This window comes from Coregonus clupeaformis, chromosome 13, assembly GCF_020615455.1.
Source record: "Coregonus clupeaformis isolate EN_2021a chromosome 13, ASM2061545v1, whole genome shotgun sequence".
Taxonomy (NCBI): domain Eukaryota; kingdom Metazoa; phylum Chordata; class Actinopteri; order Salmoniformes; family Salmonidae; genus Coregonus; species Coregonus clupeaformis.
The window spans coordinates 47,705,054-47,717,783 of record NC_059204.1 but is presented as its reverse complement, the minus strand read 5'-3'; the positions used below and the strand labels follow the sequence as shown (position 1 = coordinate 47,717,783).

Genomic DNA, 12,730 nt, shown 5'->3' with positions numbered 1-12,730 from the left:
AACTGGTCAAAATTGAAGGAATGATGGATGGCGCTAAATACAGGGAAATTATTGAGGGGAAACCTGTTACAGTCTTCCTGAGATTTGAGACTGGGACGGAGGTTCACCTTCCAGCAGGACAATGACCCTAAGCATACTGCGAAAGCAACACTCGAGTAGTTTAAGGGGAAACATTTAAATGTCTTGGAATGGCCTAGTCAAAGCCAAGACCTTAATCCAATTGAGAATCTGTGGTATGACTTAAAGATTGCTGTACACCAGCGGAACCCATCCAACTTGAAGGAGCTGGAGCATTTTTGCCTTGAAGGATGGGAAGAAATCCCAGTGGCTAGATGTGCCAAGCTTATAGAGACGTACCCCAAGAGACTTGCAGCTGTAATTGCTGCAAAAGGTGGCTCTACAAAGCATTGACTTTGGGGGGGTGAATAGTTATGCACGCTCAAGGGTTCTGTTTTTTTGTCTTATTTCTTGTTTGTTTCACAATAAAACATATTTTTGCATCTTCAAAGTGGTAGGCATGTTGTGTAAATCAAATGATACAAACCCCCCAAAAATCCATTTTAATTCCAGGTTTTAAGGCAACATAATAGGAAAAATGCCAAGGGGGGTGAATACTTTCGCAAGCCACTGTAAATGATTCCATATGTGTTATTTCATAGTTTTGATGTCTTCACTATTATTCTACAATGTAGAAAACAGTAAAAATAAAGAAAAACCCTTGAATGAGTAGGTGTTCTAAAACTTTTCACCGGTAATGTATAAATCGTGAATCGGCCATAAATTTTTTTTAATGGAGATGTTTTTTAGGCTATATTGCCCAAATGGAGGTGACAGACCGAAATGATCACTGCATCATCACATGACATAAAATCGAAAGGTATAAGGCATTTGAAGTGGCGGCAGCACAGCCTCTTCGTACTGCACTGCAGGATGGGAAATGTTCTAACTCTAAAACATGACTGTTTCATAGCCAGTGGAATGCTATATTCTTCTTTCCAAAGGAAAATGAATTTAAAAGAACAAGAGGTGGTACTTATTCTTTGCTCTCAACCTTTTGTAGTGGTTGAGATGAGGAGTGTATTGAATGGACGTCACATCAATAGTCCTCTTAGAGTGACTGTGGAGATGTGAGAGCTACAGCAGCAAGCTCCGTTTTATCCGCTGGAACTGATTTAGCCTCCTACCTTTGTTTCTCCATAGTGCTTTATTTAAGTGTGATTGCATGCTGTAACCACATTTACTACATCCATCGCTAGCCACAGCAGCAGTAGTTGGGATCGGTCTGTCCATATGCTTGTCAGGCCATCTGTGGGCACGATATTTCATCACAGTCACAGATGGATTGAGTGCGAACCAATTAAATGATGCATTTTATGACAGCCAAGTGGTTGTTGAACGCTACTGGAATTCTGACTGTTGTTGTTTCAGTGTACTGTCTTTTTCATGGTTCATATTTGTGCTGCTGCATTAGAGCGTTCGAAGTAAACTGCATTGCACAAGCGTGCAGTGGTGTGTCATATTGGATTTAGACCCACAGCTTCCCCCAGTCTTTATCTCTGAAACCGCAGACGTTTCACCTGTCTTCTGCTCTCCCTTCATTCGTTTTCAGGAGACAAACAGGACACCTCCAAACGGGCAGTAATCCCCTTACCATCATGCCGGAGTCAGTCCATAGGGGGATTACGTCAGGGGTACAGCTCACAGGGTTAGCACCGCCCCAATGACAGGAGATTAGCACACATTAGATAAGCAGCGTGGTAGGCTCGCCGCTCACACCAAACACTGGCCGTGCTGTGGGGGTTGAACCTGCTCTGGCCAAGTAAGTCCTCTCTGAGGGCTGGCAGAGCAGTGGTGGTGCTTATTGATGCGTGGGTTGACTTATAACCCGCAGTCCCCGCAGTTACTGTATATCCACGGGGTGGGAAGGTTTAGGGTCATGACATATTGTGTGGATGAGTGGCGGGCGGATTGAATAAAGAGAAAACAATACCTTAAATCAATGAATACAGTCCCGTGTAGCTCAGTTGGTAGAGCATGGCGCTTGCAACGCCAGGGTTGTGGGTTCGATTCCCACGGGGGGGCCAGTATGGAAGAAAGAAATGTATGCACTCACTAACTGTAAGTCGCTCTGGATAAGAGCATCTGCTAAACTACTAAAATGTAATAAATGTATCATTCTTGTGCAATTTATACTTTGAGGTTGTTCTTTCATTATTTTAGGCAATCTGGCATTAGAGCAGAAGCCTAAGCTTTAGGGCCTTGCTGTACGCGTGCCAAATAGCCTACAGCCAAATGCTTTTGGGAATGGGCAGAAAAAGTTAACATTGATCAACGGAGGCTAAAAGGACAATGTCGGAGTTGAATTCAATAAGAGAAAAGACATGGAGAGTTGAAGATAAAGATGGTAAATTAATGTGACGTTTGGGAAAGATTTGGTCAAGTGGTAAAAGAAGATATCAGTGCCAGCTATGTTATGTGTGATGATTTTTGAGGCACTATACAAACTTTGACAGTCACAAGATGGGGACTTCAAATAGGCCTATGGCACGTCAATGGAACTGTAGCCTACTGTTTAGATGGGTTAATTGGAAACTGAAATCTGGACACTGACTGTAGGTCTATAACCTCTCACGTAGCCTTAATATTCACTCCTGCAGAATTAAGCATTTTCTGCAGTAAAGCGATACACCAAAGGTAGGCAAAATTTGGACTTGGGAACGGGCGTGTAGAAATATGATTTCTTTCTTTCAGCATCTTGAGAGAAAGGGAATGCACAGTTAGATACCATCTGTAGAGTTGCTATCTTTATCAGCATCATAAAAGCCGATTTTAGGATTTCAACCACATAAAATCTGCATCTAAGCCAAACTGAAATCTTATTAGAAACATGTTGGGTCGTTTTCAAAGCTTTCTATTTCCTTAACCGGTCAAACTGATATCATTTGGACATTTTGGACATCAAATCTTTATTATATATATTTTTTTTTTATTGCATTTTGTACCCGGTCCCTAATTGTCTTTGCTCCGCAAAAGAAGCAGATGACAGAGAATTTTACCAATGTCAACTAGATTTAAGCATTAATTATATCGATTAAAAAAAAATATATTCTGTTGAGCAGCGGGTGTATTTAGTCTTCTGGGGCAACATATAATGACAGAAGAGAAACTGCATGTTCTAATTATAGGCAAGTTGACTAACAAATAGCCTACCAAAATGTTTACAATTATAAGCGGAAACATATCTAAATCAGGCTAAACAAATCCTGCGTCCCATGTCAAAAAATTGTTCCGCCGTCTATGACTAGCATACAGCACCTTTTCTGTATTATCTGTTAGGGTCCGGGTGCGGGCCTCAGATTTTCACTTTATCACATATAGTCGGGTGGTTACGGGTGGGTTATTAGCATTTGCGGTGAACGAACAGCTGACCCGTGCACCATTAGTGGTGGTACAGTGTGCGCTGGGCTGGCAGACTGGGCTGGCTGGCGGACTCTGTGTGTTTTTGTCACCAGATGTAAGCAGCAGTGTGTGTGCTGTGAGTGTGAGAGCTCAAAGCCGAGCAGAGTGAGTGAGGCTGGTGGTGAAGTGGTGCTAAAGCTCTGAGAGCAGAGTAGAGCAGAGAGCCTGTGGAGGTAGGCAGCAGCATTAGCTAGCGGGGTGGAGAGTGGAGGAGCACAAACAGAGACTGGCTTGGCAGGGCACACAGGCTGCTGGAGGGCCCTCGAGGTGCAGAGGTGGCCATGGGAGGATGGAGCTCTCCAGACGCGCTTCACAAGGTACTGTGGCTGATGCTTTCCTGCAGAGTAGCTCCATTGAGAAGAAATGTGATTGTATGGTCTTATGGAGGTTTGGCATTTACAGTTCCTTCAGAAAGTACTCATACCCCTTGACCTTTTACACATTTTGTCGTGTTACAGCCTGAAATTAAAATGGATTCAATTTAGATTTTGTGTCACTGGCCTACACACAATAACCTATAATGTCCAAGTGGAATTATGTTTTTAGAAATGTTTACAAATTAATTAAAAATGAAAAGCTGAAATGTCTTGAGTCAGTAAGTATTCAACCCCTTTGTTATGGCAGGCCTACATAAGTTCAGGAGTAAATATTTGCTTAACAAGTCACATAAGTTGCATGGACTCGCTCTGTGTTCAATAATAGTGTTTAAGTTGATTTTTGAATGACTACCTCATCTCGGTACCCCACACATACAATTATTTGTAAGTTCCTTCTGTTCAGCAGTGAATTTCAACCACAAAGACCAGGGAGGTTTTCCAAAAAGAAGCGGTCATTGAATATCCCTTTGAGCATGGTGAAGTTGTTAATTACATTTTGGATGGTGTATCAATACACCCAGTCACTACAAAGATAGTTGTCCTTCCTAACTCAGTTGCCAGAGAAGAAGGAAACTGCTCAGGGATTTCACAATGAGGGCAATGATGACGTTAAAGCAGTTACAGAGTTTAATGGCTGAGATAGGAGAACACTGAGGATGGATCAACAACATTGTAGTTACTCCACAATACTAACCTAAATGACAGGGTGAAATGAAGGAAGCCTGTACAGAATATTCCAAAACATGCATCCTATTTTCAATAAGGCACTAAAGTAAAACTGCAGAAATGTGGCAAAGAAATTAACTTTATGTCCTGAAAACAGTGTTATGTTTGGAGAAAATCCAACAGAACACATCACTGGGTACCACTCTTCATATTTTCAAGCATAGTGGTGGCTGCATCATGTTATGGATATGCTTGTCATTGGCAAGTACTTGGGAGTTTTTTTTTTTGTTGATTAAAAGAAACGGAATAGAGCTAAGCACAGGCAAAATCCTAGAGGAAAACGTGGTTCAGTCTGCTATCCAATAGACACTGGGAGACAAATTCACCTTTCAGCAGGACAATAACCTAAAACACAAGGCCAAATATACACTGGAGTTGCTTACCAAGACGACATTGAATGTTCCTAAGGGGCCTAGTTACAGTTTTGACTTAAGTCGGCTTGGAAATCTATGGCAAGATTTGAAATTGGTTGTCTAGCAATGATCAACAACCAACTTGACAGATCTTGAATATTGCAAATATTGTACAAACCAGGTGTGCAAAGCTCTTGGACACTTACCCAGAAAGACTGACAGCTGTCATCGCTGCCAAATACTTATGTAAATGAGATATTTCATTTTCAATACATTTGCCAAAATGTCTAAAAACATGTTTTCACTTTGTCATTATAGGGTATTGTGTGTAAATAGATGGGTGAGAAAATATTTATTTAATCCCTTTTGAATTCAGGCTGTAACACAACAGAATGTGGAATAAGTCAAGGGTGATGAATACTTTCTGAAGGCACTGTATGCTTAGGCTATATTGAACAAATGTTATTCACTGGTTCACATTGATGTCTTAGAGTTCAAGCTGATTTATTTTGTTTACTGGAAATGTTCTGGATCCATCTATGCAGGAGTCCATGTTGGACACCAGGTTGTGGCCACTGACTCTGCTCAGTCTGTCTTCATCTGCCGCTTGTTTGCGCATTTGGTCCAGTCTAGATAAACAGGATTAGATATTTAGGATTACACTTCCCTGACCCTCCCCATATTGTGCTAGTTTAGGCCCTTCAGATTGCTAATGCTTTGTTTTAACCCTGCCTCAGACCGAGGTGACTACCAACCCAATGCCACATTGATTGATATGCAATTGGGTGGTTGATGACCTGAAATGATTCGGATATGATTCTGTGTCTCACAGTATTTGAATGGGTATTGGTTTTATATTCAGTGGTTTTTCTTGTTAGTTTTGAAAATTGCTTCTCCTTGGGCCATTTCATGGTACCCCTCAATCTGTGCATACAAATACGAAATTGCAGTTTTACCAAGCAAGAATTGTGACTGCGCTAAATGAATGGCTGCGTGAAGGCAGTAAACTGCATTGTGGTTCTGACTTTTATTGCCTATTAATAAGAGAGAAGTGAGGACAACGGTGTTAGAAGTAGGGATGTCATCTTATTTTTCAGTTAGACCATAGTAAAGATCACATGCTCTTGTAGTTATTATGGTGCTCTACATTCATGGCATATCATATTCAAATGCACAGACAACTAAGAAATTCCTTTGTGCGATAGATACAACTTCAGCGCTGGGATCTGAGGCTCCTCAGTCAAACCGATTTTCGACGCTATCAGAAAGCATTGGCGCTCTTAAGTTTTTTACTTATGTCTGTTACAGCGGCTGATCACATTTCTCTGCACAATCTCCGTCTGAAGTTTTGTGGTGTCTGTTTTCACGGATGGCAGTTGCCAGCTCTCCACAAAATAATTCAAATTCATATGGAGATGGGAGACTTTGTGGTGATGTCTGATATAGGACACAGTTTTACTTCTGCTTTCTGAAGGATGATGTGGTTTGTACTTTTCCTTAGAAGTGGTAGCTGGAACAGTTGATCCAACCAAAGCTTGTTTTTAGCCCTGTGTTTCACATCGTGTATGTCTTCCCCTTGTTTACGTAACCCTTTACACTCATGGGAATTGGCCTATATGTCTAGTGCTAAATTGTAATGTTTCTTACAGAAGAAATATGAAATGCATATGCATAACCATGGTAGCAATTGAAGGGGAACAGTTTAAAGATTATGGGGAAAATTATATGCGTGAGTTGCTCAATTTCCGAACGGCTGTCAGTCAAAACCCATACAGCACTGTGAAGCGCAGAGCCAGAGCTCTGACGTCGTGTATAGCATGTTACTGTAAAGCCACTGCGTCCGATTTAGGCGTTTATCAGTGCCCAAATCTGCAATTTTCAACCCGTGTACGAGTGTAAAGGGTTAACAAAGGTAGGCTACATCTTTGGGTTAGTGCTGTCTTTCATATGTACAGTACAGATACTGTCCCACAGACAGCAATATTTATGTTCTTCATGTATGTGTTGGCAGAAATAGATTTCTCGCCCATGTGAGACTTCTAAGGTATCCCGAATATCTCAAATTAGGTCATCCATGTGAAGAATTCCAGGCTCTTAGTCATATCCCTCCCTCTGTGATGTAAGTCGGCCTCAAAACATACAATAGGTCTATGTGTAAAAGCCTATGTTATCCAGTTAGCATGGATCCCTCTGTAATGGCTATTCACCTGGGTTGTGATTAGCCTTAGCAACCCTTTTGGTTCCTAACCAAGCATAATTAAACGAATCTATCTGTAAACCTAAGCATGGTCTTATTACCCATACCCCAGACAGTCCAACGCTGTGGTGATTCACAAACATTCACAACTTCTTGTGAAATGAGTCAGACCTCGGTGATGATAGTAGTTAGTCCGAAGACTAATTAGCGGTAACTATCCCAGTGCCTTAGATACAGAGCTTGGCTAATTGCACATAATTAGTGGCTGGCAGATGCATTTTAGAAAGTACAAGCATTAACATAATGAGCATATTCCTCACTCTGCACCAACTCTCCACTATTTCCTTTCCTTTATAGATGTCTTGATTGCAAGAACTGCAATAACGCAACATAATCTCTGGAACAGGAAACAAATCACTGTCCACATCTGGCTTTTGAAGAGCTATTTTATAATGTATGTCCTCTGATGTCTACCACAACATGCTGCTCCTCTATTGTACTGCCACCAAACCCCATGAGCCAACCGACTCCTCTGCCTCCATTGACTAGATCCACCCTGACTTCTTTTTAGGTGAACAGTGGAGACGAAAGCTGAGGCAGGAAGGGAAGGCCATTAAAACCTGCATTAGTCTCAGTCTGCTAACTCCTCATGCATGAGCAAGGACCGGATTCTCCGGCCGTCGTCATGTGCTTCAAACAATGTCTGTCATTGTGAATGTGAAATGGCACTGGGCCCAGGGGAGTAGGCCTGGGTACACTCTGTGAATCTGAAGTTAGGGTTGCCTGAGACTAAGAGAAAGCAGTCCTGCAAGGCTAGCCATCCAGGGCCAGCGGCCAGGGATTGTCTTGTAGCCCAAGCCTCTGGCGCAGTTACCCACGGTGCTCATTACAGGAAGTGTTCCGGTGTTACTGGCCCTACACTCCAATCAGTGGCTCGCTAATATTCTATTCTTTGTTTTTTCACATTATCTTTTTTATTTCAGTAGCCAATCTCCACTGTCCAATAAAAAAGAAAGGATTGAGAAGAAACCTTGACTGAGATAAAGAAAAAGCAGAGAGGCTTTGAAGACTCGATCTTTGAACCTTTTTTCTGTCTTAAATTATTCCACTGAGGTGTCATACAGCCCCTCACATGCCAGAAGGACTCAGTCTCCTAAATGTGTTGATATTCTAGCCTCTTCTCTCTTCTAGTCTCTATTCTCCAATAAAATCCCATTGATTGGTTGAATCGGATGACCAGTAATTCCAGCACATTAAGAGCTTTGACCATCATCTATTGCATTCTAGTAACACGTTTGATTAGGTGCAGCGGTGTTCCAATTGTAACTACTTTAATAAGGGTGGTTGATACAGATTCCTCACATACCTGAGGTTATGATGACAATAACATTAAAACAATTAAAATAGGCGGCCTACGTTAAAATACGATTTATTGTCCTCATTTTGATAGCCACTTTTGATAGATGATATTCCTAGAGTTTGTGGAATATGAGTCATGCTTAATCGTTCTCTCCACATCTGTTCAGCATGTAGCTAATGTGTTGTAAGGGCCTTTGTACTGTATGTTGCTGGGTCAGGGTAGAGCTAAGAGCATATTGCTGTCCCTCTCTAGGAACACATGATGCATGAGGTATGTGATGCCCTGAGGGCAGGGTGTGTGCTAGCACTGATCCTGCTCCTAGAAAATGGCTGTGTGTTCCCGGAGGCCCTCAGCTCTTTTTCACACGTCTTTCAGAACTCTCTGACTGCAAGAAAAAACTGTAGGAACTTGGGAGATGGTGACTTATTCTTAAATGTCAAGGTCCTCGTTTTCCTACATTTCTAAAAGTCCTGTTTTTTTCCCGTCTTCCTTTACTTTTCTCAATCTCAGCATATTTGGTATGTCATTGCGGAGGCTTTTGAAACTTGTGAGCATGGTGGAATGAGCAGTGTGTTGGTGAACCAGACAGCCAGTCTCTACTCATTAATATTGCTCATTATATTATTACTAAAGGTTTCATTTCTCAAAGTTAGGATCGACTTTCTGCGCTTCAGATACACAAGACTCAAATGCCAGGAATAAAACTTTTCCTTCCCCCCTCCCCGTTTTTGTCTGGTACATGGAACAAAAAGAAAACTCCTGAAAGCCGTTGTCACTCTTGTCTTGTAAGAATATCTGCCGTCATCTCAGCCTGGTATTCAGTTTCTCCGAAGAGACAATTGATGTCAAGGAAAAGGTGTATTGATCTGGATGAGATGTGAAAGTTATCTGTTCTTTTGTCTGCTATTTGCCACAGGCACTCTGGTTCATGTCACGTATAGCGCCTTAAGAAGGTATTCACTCCCATTGACTTTTTCCACATTTGGTTGTGTTACAGCCTTAATTTACAATTGATTAAATTGAGCTTTTTTGTCACTGGCCTACACACAATACCCCATAATGTCAAAGTGGAATAATATTTTTAGAAATGTTTACAATTTATTTAAAAATGTAAAGCTGAAATGTCTTTGAGTCAATAAGTATTCAACCCCTTTGTTATAGCAAGCCTAAATAAGCACAGGAGTAAAAATGTGCTTACCAAGTCACATAATAAGTTTGATAACTCAATCATCAAGTTTGCAGATGACACAACAGTAGTAGGCCTGATTACCAACAATGAAGAAACAGCCTACAGGGAGGAGGTGAGGGCCCTGGCGGAGTGGTGCCAGGAAAATAACCTCTCCCTCAACAAAAGGAAGGAGCTGATCGTGGACTTCAGGAAACAGCAGAGGGAGCACGCCTCTATCCACATCGACGGGACCGCAGTGGAGAAGGTGGAAAGCTTCAAGTTCCTCGGCGTATACACCACTGACAATCTGAAATGGTCCACCCACACAGACAGTGTGGTGAAGAAGGCACAACAGTGCCTCTTCAACCTCAGGAGGCTGAAGAAAGTCGGCTTGGCCCCTAATCACAAACTTTTACAGATGCACAATTGAGAGCATCCTGTCGGGCTGTATCACTGCCTGGTACGGCAACTGCACCGCCCGCAACCGCAGGGCTCTCCAGAGGGTGGTGCGGTCTGTCCAACGCATCAACGGGGCACACTGCCTGCCCTCCAGGACACCTACAGCATCCAATATCACAGGAAGGCTAAAAATATAATCAATGACATAAAAACTCGAGCCACGGCCTGGTCACCCCGCTGTCATCCAGAAGGCGAGGTCAGTACAGGTGCATCAAAGCTGTGACCGAGAGACTGAAAAACAGCTTCTATCTCAAGGCCATCAGACTGTTAATTAGCCATCACTAGCCGGCTACCACCCGGTTACTCAACCCTGCACCTTTATATGCTGCTGCATGGAATCACTGGTCATGGAATCACTGGTCACTTTAATAATGTTTACATACTGCTTTACTCATTTCATATGTATATACAGTGCCTTGCAAAAGTATTCATCCCCCTTGGCGTTTTTCCTATTTTGTTGCATTACAACCTGTAATTTAAATGGATTTTTATTTGGATTTCATGTAATCGACATACACAAAATAGTCAATTGGTGAAGTGAAATGAAAAGTATAACTTGTTTCGAAAAATTCTAACAAATAAATAACGGAAAAGTGGTGCGTGCATATGTATTCACCCCTTTGCTATGAAGCCCCTAAATAAGATCTGGTGCAACCAATTACCTTCAGAAGTCACATAATTAGTTAAAGAAAGTCCACCTGTGTGCAATCTAAGTGTCACATGATCTCAGTATATATATACACCTGTTCTGAAAGGCCCCATAGTCTGCAACACCACTAAGCAAGGGGCACCACCAAGTAAGTGGCACCATGAAGACCAAGGAGCTCTCCAAACAGGTCAAGGACAAAGTTGTGGAGAGGTACAGATCAAGGTTGGGTTATAAAAAAATATCAGAAACTTTGAACATCCCACGGAGCACCATGAAATCCATTAATAAAAAATGGAAATAATATGGCACCACAACAAACCTGCCAAGAGAGGGCCGCCCACCAAAACTCACGGACCAGGAAAGGAGCGCATTAATCAGAGAGGCAACAAAGAGACCAAAGATAACCCTGAAGGAGCTGCAAAGCTCCACAGTTGAGATTGGAGTATCTGTCCATAGGACCACTTTAAGCCGTACACTCTACAGAACTGGGCTTTACAGAAGAGTGGCCAGAAAAAAGCCATTGATTTAAAGAAAAAAAATAAGAAAAAAAGTTTGGTGTTCACCAAAAGGCATGTGGGAGACTCCCCAAACATATAGTAGAAGGTACTCTGGTCAGACTAAAATTTAGCTTTTTGGCCATCAAGGAAAACGCTATGTCTGGCGCAAACCCAACACCTCTCATCACCCAGAGAACACCATCCCCACGGTGAAGCATGGTGGTGGCAGCATCAAGCTGTGGGGATGTTTTTCATCGGCAGGGACTGGGAAACTGGTCAAAATTGAAGGAATGATGGATGGCGCTAAATACAGGGAAATTCTTGAGGGAATCTTGTTTTGTCTTCCAGCGATTTGAGACTGGGACTGAGGTTCACCTTCCAGCAGGACAATGACCCTAAGTGTACTGCTAAAGCAGCACTCGAGTGGTTTAAGGGGAAACATTTAAATGTCTTGGAATGGCCTAGTCAAAGCCCAGACCTCAATCCAATTGAGAATCTGTGGTATGACTTAAAGATTGCTGTACACCAGCGGAACCCATCCAACTTGAAGGAGCTGGAGCAGTTTTGCCTTGAAGAATGGGCATTAATCCCAGTGGCTAGATGTGCCAAGCTTATAGAGACATACCCCAAGAGACTTGCAGCTGTAATTGCTGCAAAAGGTGGCTGTACAAAGTATTGACTTTGGGGGGGTGAATAGTTATGCACGATCAAGTTTTGTTTTTTTGTCTTATTTCTTGTTTGTTTCACAATAAAGAAAAATATTTTGCATCTTCAAAGTGGTAGGCATGTTGTGTAAATCAAATGATACAAACCCCCCAAAAATCCATTTTAATTCCAGGTTGTAAGGGTGAATACTTTCGCAAGCCACTGTATTCTATTCTTAATTCCATTCTTTTACTTTTACATTTGTGTGTATTGTTGTTAACTGTTAGATACTACTGCGCTGTTGGAGCTAGGAACACAAGCATTTCGCTACACCCGTAATAACATCTGCTAAATGTGTATGTGACCAATAGAATTGGATTTGATTTGATTCATATGGGTGATTGTTAATGGGACAATTGATTGTTGCAACCATCAAACTAGTAGCAGTAGTTTAGAGGATAATAAAAAATAAAATAAAATAATGTATACTTTATAAGCGCTTTAGCTATAGCTACCGTGTGAAACCTTGTGTAGCCCAGCCCTGTCCTACAGTAGAACCTACTGTCTATGACCGAGCAGCTTTGGCGCTCCCTGTTTTCTGGGTGTATCCCCTCTGTTTCACTTTACAAATGCATTGTGTCATCTGAATCATACTGGGTTTTCATAATCCTTTTCACATTTAAAAGGGTTGGCTACTCCCGTTGTGGTGGCTGCCTGGTGCATATTAAATAACTTGTGGATGAATAGCAGAGCCCCCGTCCCTTTTAATCCTGGCCCAGATGACATGGTGACAGGCCTTCACGTCACACTCGTGGCCACAATGGGAGCCAAGTGACAGGT

At 42.0% G+C, this 12,730-nt stretch overlaps 1 protein-coding gene across 2 annotated transcripts in view; it reads left to right on the top strand.

Moving 5' to 3' along the window:
- ndst1b (N-deacetylase/N-sulfotransferase (heparan glucosaminyl) 1b) overlaps positions 1–12,730 on the top strand; it is a 73,286-nt gene that overhangs the window by 22,262 nt on the left and 38,294 nt on the right. Inside the window, exon 1 of one of the 2 annotated variants that reach the window (XM_041894450.2) lies at positions 3,602–3,776. The exons of the other annotated variant lie outside the window; for it this stretch is intronic. The gene's annotated coding sequence lies outside the window, so the exon portion shown is untranslated. Of the gene's footprint in view, positions 1–3,601; positions 3,777–12,730 lie in introns of those variants that run through there. 2 annotated transcript variants of the gene reach the window in all.